Raw genomic sequence first — 6,627 nt, 5'->3', positions numbered from 1 at the left:
GGCTGGATTATGTCCCCCAACATCCCCCCTCCCGTCCCGTCCCTCGGAGAGGGAGGGAGAGCCGCTCCGCGATGCTCGCCGCACCTCCCGGGATGTCCCCGGCAGGCAGCGGGGAAAACCGTGCGGTTCCCCTATCCCCCCCCCCCCGCCTCCCATCCCTCAAAAACACACCCAGGGGAGCGGAGGGACCGAGCAGGCCCCGGCCCCGGCGCTCTGAGAATAGCGGGGCTGGGACAGAGGCCGCGCCGTCGGGGTGGGCGCTGCGGCGGACCTGGTCTGTACCGGGAAGCGGTGCCAGGGGTGCTCGGGCTCCGGTGCTGGTGGTAGGAGTCCTCTATTTATCTGTTCCACTCACATTCCCCATCTCCCCCACCTCCTTCTAATATTAGTATTTTTTTAGGGGCTGTTTCCTATTATTTATTTATTTATTTAAATTATTTTACATATATATATATATATATATATATATATTTACAAGACCTCTGAGAAGGCAGCGAGGTGCTGTCCTCTCTGCCGGGTCTATCTGTAATTGAATCTAGGTCAGTTATTCTAAAGCATGGGAGAGGCTGATTCCCTTTTTTCAACATCAGCCTGGAATTTGGGGGGGGGGGGGGGGGGTAAAGGGAGGGCTTGGGAGGAGAGGGGGGTCTTGCAATTTCATTTAAAATGTAATGGTGGATGAACTGATAAGCAAATAGGGGGGGGGAAAAGGCTCTGCTTAAAAGAAAAAAAAAAAGAGTCATGCTTTTAATATGCTTCCAGATGGGGGGAAAATGATTTACATGGGAGTTTATTTCCTCTTTGCTGATATGAAAGAATTACAGATACAAACCCCACCGATCTATAGAATAAAAAAAAAAAAAAAAAAAAAAAAAAAAAAAAAAAAAAAAAGAAATGTTATTTTCCTGTAAAGGTATCAGTTCATTTATATTCATTTAACCATCCATCCATCAATTCACTTTCTCACTCCCTGCACATTCTCTCTGCCTCTGGTAAACCTACCCCACTAATATACTTTTCTAGAATATACAATGAAGTTTTCTTAAAAAAAAAAAAAAAAAGAAAGAAAAAGAAATAACAAGAGATTCAGCTGAAGTAGGTAAAGTGAAGTTTCCCTTCTCCCTCCCCCCCTTCCTTCTGTTTTATGTTAGAATTTAAGTAAATTAGGAACATGAAAAAGAAAATGTTTTAGTTTGGAAAAAAATGCCTGTGTATATCTCTAAATAATATATATGCAATATAGGTATTATATGTGTCTACATGCGTATCTATAATTTATATGTGGGAGTTGGCGTGCTCAATGTGTATGTACTGTGTCTCTCTGCTGCTGTTCCTCAAACCCTTCACTCTCTCCCTGTCTGCGGGCCTCTAAAATAAAACATTGGCATTTTGTCTAGGTATTTACAGCATTCGTATATCCTAAGTGCACAGATTTAAACACCCCTCCAGCCTGCGTATGCACAAGATATGCGACAATGCCCACGCAAAGACGATGTCTCCCTGAATCAGGGTTTGTATTTAAGCACCAAATATTTTCTTAAATCCTTAGCATGTGTTCTTGCTGTGTGTTGAGGCAGGTACTGCCTGTCCCCGGGACGTGCAGGTGGCTGCGTGTGCAATCTGCTCTCCCATGCACACATTGAGAGAGCGGGCACACGGGTCAGTCCGTCGGCCTCACACCTTCCAAACCCGTGGATCACGTCTGAATTTTGTTTTGCATTTTGGATGGTAGCTGAACCTTGAGATGCAATTTCCTTTATAGAAGGAGAGAACAAAACTCTCTCACTTTCAGTCACACCTGCAAGTATTAAACGAGACCCGCCCTAGGTGAGCCCTTCCCCGGGGGTGAGGTGGGGCCAGACCTGCCTGGAAGTGACTTCTTTCTTCCCATGCTCTCAGCATGATGGCCCTCACTGGCAGGAAGAGTGACAATGAGAATGAGACCCCCACCCAAGAACAGAGGCTGCTAAACCATCCGTCATTTCCCAGAGATCTTCACAGAGGCTGGAAGAGGAGGGATGCAGAATAACTTCTGTTTTGGTTTGGTTTGGTTTTTTTCTGGTTTGAATGTAGTAGAAAAAGCTGTGCAAGAAGTTGCCTTTTTTATTATTATTGTTGAGCGTGAGTAAATAGAGGGACAGCAAGATACAGCAACACCTATATACACAGATAAAAATATATAGCTAGATAGGGATATAGATCTGCATATAATTTTTCTTACGGTTGCTTTCTAAAATAGCTTCAGCCAGTGCTTGGGGTGGGGGGGGTTATATCCTTACCATCCTTTTTCCAAAAAAATCCATGTCTAAATCAAGCATCACCCCGAGATCAAACAACCTTAGATCCGAGGTACCTTGCAGATGCCTGTCCTGTGCACATCCCCTCCACCACTGCAAAGCAGATGAAAAGCTTGGAGTTTCCCAGGATCCATGTTGTGAGTGACACCTGCAAATGTGGAGCTCTGTTTGGTGTTTCCTTCCTCATACCTGAATATAAACACCTAATCATATCACACAGCTTAATTAATAGCAGCAGCACCATGAAGGAAAGGCTGTTGCACGAGAGTTCCTGAAGATAATCCTTTTAAAAAGGGTTCCTTAAAATGCAACCACTAGTGGGAACAAGGCAGGTCTAGTTCCAACATCTTAATGCCTCAGGATAGCAGAGTTTTAGATCTTGCTAATGTCTTTTCCTTTACTAGTGCCTTGACTTTTGATTTGGGACTTGCACTTTTTTGGAGGATCTCCTTGCTGCTGCAGTTCTCAATGGAGAAGGTCACCAGAAGAGGCCCAGCCAAGCTCCCCTTGACCCATCAGGGACCCACAACCTCATTTGCTGTTGGACATCAACTGTGGCCGCACTCTGCCTGCTGGTGATGACCTTGCTAACCTCACTTTTTTTGAGCAACTTTTGTTTGCACTTTTGTTTAATGACACATTTGAGTAATTATCAGGGTGCTGCTTAATTTGTTGTTTTTTTTTTTTCTTATCCTGGATGGCACCCCAACTCCTGGGCCACAGAAGTGGGGTCCAGCTGCTCCTCAGCACTTTGCTTAGCGGTGTCGTCCGACTTCGACTTCTCCGTCATGCTGAGGGAAGTCCTGTGTGACATCACTGGCCAGGTTTGGTAAGTAAATGCCTTTTTAAAATAATTTTTTAAATTTTTTAATTTTTTTTTTAACTTTTACAAGCGATGTCTGTGTAAAATGAAGCTGAGCTACACAGCAAACTGCTGAGCAAGGGGGGCAATGGAAAGCAACAGGCCTAGCTCCATGCTCTCCACAACTCTTCTTCCTCATTCTCCCATCCCATGAGTCCTTTCTGGGGTTATTTTGTATCCTCACACTCCTCAGGCTGTGTGGAGGGGGGAAAAGCTGGAGAAACTGGGACCACACAGCAGAGCAGATTCTGCTAGGAAGCCCTGAGTGCCCCGACTGTCCTGCCTTTTGGTATCATGGCAGATTCAGCCCAATATCCTTCCTGCTTGTTTTCAGCAGGAAAAACGTAGCTATGTGAAAAAAATGTAATCAAATTGGCATGGAAATAAGCGAAAGCTTTTGGAGTAAGAGATGATGGACACATCCACCCAACAACTATAATGTAAAAGTGCAAAATAAAAATTAAATCAGATTTTTTTTTCTTTTTTGTCCTAAAACTGTGGACAATCCCTTAGACTACCCCAGTCCAAGGTGCTCAGTCAGTGGAAGGTTTGGTGTCCCATCTCTCTCACCCCACAATAAATACTTGGCCTCTGGAAAACCAGGCATCCCGAGCTGTCACGTCGTGCTGCTTTGTGTAGGTGAAAGCTGCTTGAGGGGAACATCCGAGGTTTTGGGAAGCGTTCTTGCTGTTGTCCTCTCCCTTGGAGCCTGGTGCTGGTGGAATTTGCCTGGAGAGGTCAGATGTGCAGTGCCACCATATCTCAGACCCTCCCTGCATGGGACAATGGTGAAATCTTTGGGGTCTCCTGGGAGAGGGGGGTCAGGTCACTGAGGGCCCAAATGGTTTCAGCTCTCTTGGCTTTCAAATTAGCACCTGAGGCAGAACCCACATCGCTGCCACTTCTCACTCTGGAGGCAGCTGGCTTGGTGGCACTGGCACTGCTCAGATGGAGCAGGGATGGGAAGGTTGGTTTGGCTTTTTTTTGAGACTTGTCATTTAAAGTGGGTATTTCACTGCTTACAGTGTCTTCAGATATCCAGGTGGGCATTTTTCACGTTTGCATCCTTCATACCCAGTGAGCTGACAGCATGAGTCATTTTGTTTCCTGTCACAGACAAAGATTTTTCCTCCTCTCCTTCTCCACCCAGCCCTGCTTACATGGGAAGTCTTTCACTAGGCAGTGAAGGGAGGAAGGGAATTAGATCTTTAGCAGACACTGACTTTCACCTGAGATTTCCTTAGATCAAGTAAGTTAAACAGAGGCCAACAAAAGCCAAACAAATGTTTTCTTCTCTGCCTAGAAGGAAAAACCCTGCAGGCAAAAGTATTCCTTCTCCTCCCCTGGAAGCAAGACAGAAGTTGGTGCAACTACATGTCCTCCCAGATACACCAGCACCAGGCCCCCATGCTGCTGTGATTTCCCTTGTTCTCTCTTTGGCTGGAGCAGGAAAAAAACTTTCAGAAAAATAGGGGGGGAAGTTTTAAAAAAAAAAATAAATCCCCGTGTTGCCTCAAGTCCCTGCCAACTTCTCAGGCTTCGTAACAAAGCCCAAAACGATAGTCGCACACCCATTTTTCTTCCTTCATACGTCTTCTTGAAGGGTTGCTGAGTAGCTCTTTTAATAGCTTTTCTTCTTTCAAGAGGATTTCAGTGAGGAAAGCAGCAATGTCTGAAATTCCTCCCCCTTTCTTTACAGGTCCTCGGTTTTGTCTTGAGGACAAACAAACACCCCTACAACTTCCCACTGTGCTTTTTGCTTCGTTGCTGCAACATGGTCTGGCTCGAGGTACCAGGGAGGTTTGGCACAAAGGTGCTTTAACATAATTTTTTAATCACACCTTTGGCCTCACAGCTGACACATTTCGTGTTCAAATAGCTGCGGGGCTGGAGGAGATGCCTACACAAAAGTGGGTGAGCATCTGCTCAAGTGCAGCCCCTCTGTTTTGAGCCAGATCTCCGTGATGCTCTTGTGAAGAGCACCTTCCCAGTCAAGCACACACATGTGAAAAAAAAAGGAGGTAAATATCAGTGTGACAACCCCAAAGGGGAGGGAGCACTAATGGGGAGCAGAAGTCCCCTGATGCTTCCTCCTCTGTGGACAAGGGCAATGGTTACATGCTCAGTAGCATCAAAGTTTTTCTCTCTGCTCCCCTCCTGGGGACAATCCAACCCTGTCAGCATGGGGCCAAGCAGGGACAGGACCCCATGGTCACCCCAAGGTTCACCTCCCTTGCTAGGACATTTAGGAGCAGCTGCTGCCTGGGGAGAAAACCAGCCAGAAGGTCAAAATCTACACGCGCTATAGTTTGGTCAGAGTGGTTTTCTCAGCCTTAATTGATAACCAATGAGAAACCCTTCTGCTCTGCACACACACATGCATATGTATAGCCCTGCAGAGACACACACGTACGTATATAAATAGATCTCTTTAAATTTAAATAGATTTCTGCCCAAGGACAGGCAGGTGGATAAAAGGTCGTTATGAAGAAAGGAGATCTAACGCATCTGTACGCTCTTTTGGAGGGATTACATCTGTTGTAGGTTGCATTCAGTGCTAATACTCCTATTAATTTCTATTTTTCATTGTTGTTTTCACATTTGTCAAGCTTGGATGAAGGGATAACGGAGTGAATGAATGTTAGCTGCAAATTAATCACCCCAGATTTGATGGCATAAGGCAGGTTCCTATTTGCTCCCCAGCTTTACCCAGGAATGGTAGCGTGCTCTCCAGACCCAGAGCAGCCAAACCTGCTCTGACACAGCAGGGAGAGAAAAAGAAGAAAGGAAAAGTTTCCCTGAGAAAGTGCAAACACTCATGGAAGCTGCTGATTCTGAATTGTAAGGGAGAGCTTGGGAAGCTGAGGGTGTGCTTGTTTGGAGGGGAGAGCTTGTTGGATATGGTGTGTTGATGATAGGCAGGTGGGACCTTTGGTTGTGTTCAGCTGCTGGGAGGCCAGGTCTTTTTGTGGGTCTATTTTTTTAACTGGGCTGGGTCTATTCTTATTGTTCAGAGAGGGACTGGGTTTTGGTTTTTGTTTTGTTTTGGTTTTTTTGTTTGGTTTTTTTTTTTTTTCCCACAAGCCTCTTGGCTTTTCAATGCTTGGTGTCTGTGATGCTGCTATCATTGTGTCATGGGGTGTTTGGGAGGCTGCAGGCTCCCTTCTACAAGCATGAACCCTAACAGAAACACCAGGCTCCCCAAGTAAGAGAGACCAGAGCAGGGCTAGAGGCAGAGATGGAGAACCACCAGCCCCAGTGGTGCACCCTTCTGGGAACACATGTTCCTCTGCTGACGGCTTTGGATACCCTGCAAGTGTTCTTTGGGCAGCAGCTCCTGAAGACAAGTCACATGAGCAAAAAAGCGCCTGCTTTTTTTCAGTTCTGGACTGAGCCAGGCAAAACTGTGTGTTTCTGCTGAGGTGGTTCATTTCTGATGGAGTATTTTTATACAGCCAGGACAGTGGA

Source organism: Heliangelus exortis, chromosome 9 (assembly GCF_036169615.1).
Source record: "Heliangelus exortis chromosome 9, bHelExo1.hap1, whole genome shotgun sequence".
NCBI classification, from domain to species: Eukaryota; Metazoa; Chordata; class Aves; order Apodiformes; family Trochilidae; genus Heliangelus; species Heliangelus exortis.
This window is presented reverse-complemented; position numbering follows the sequence as displayed.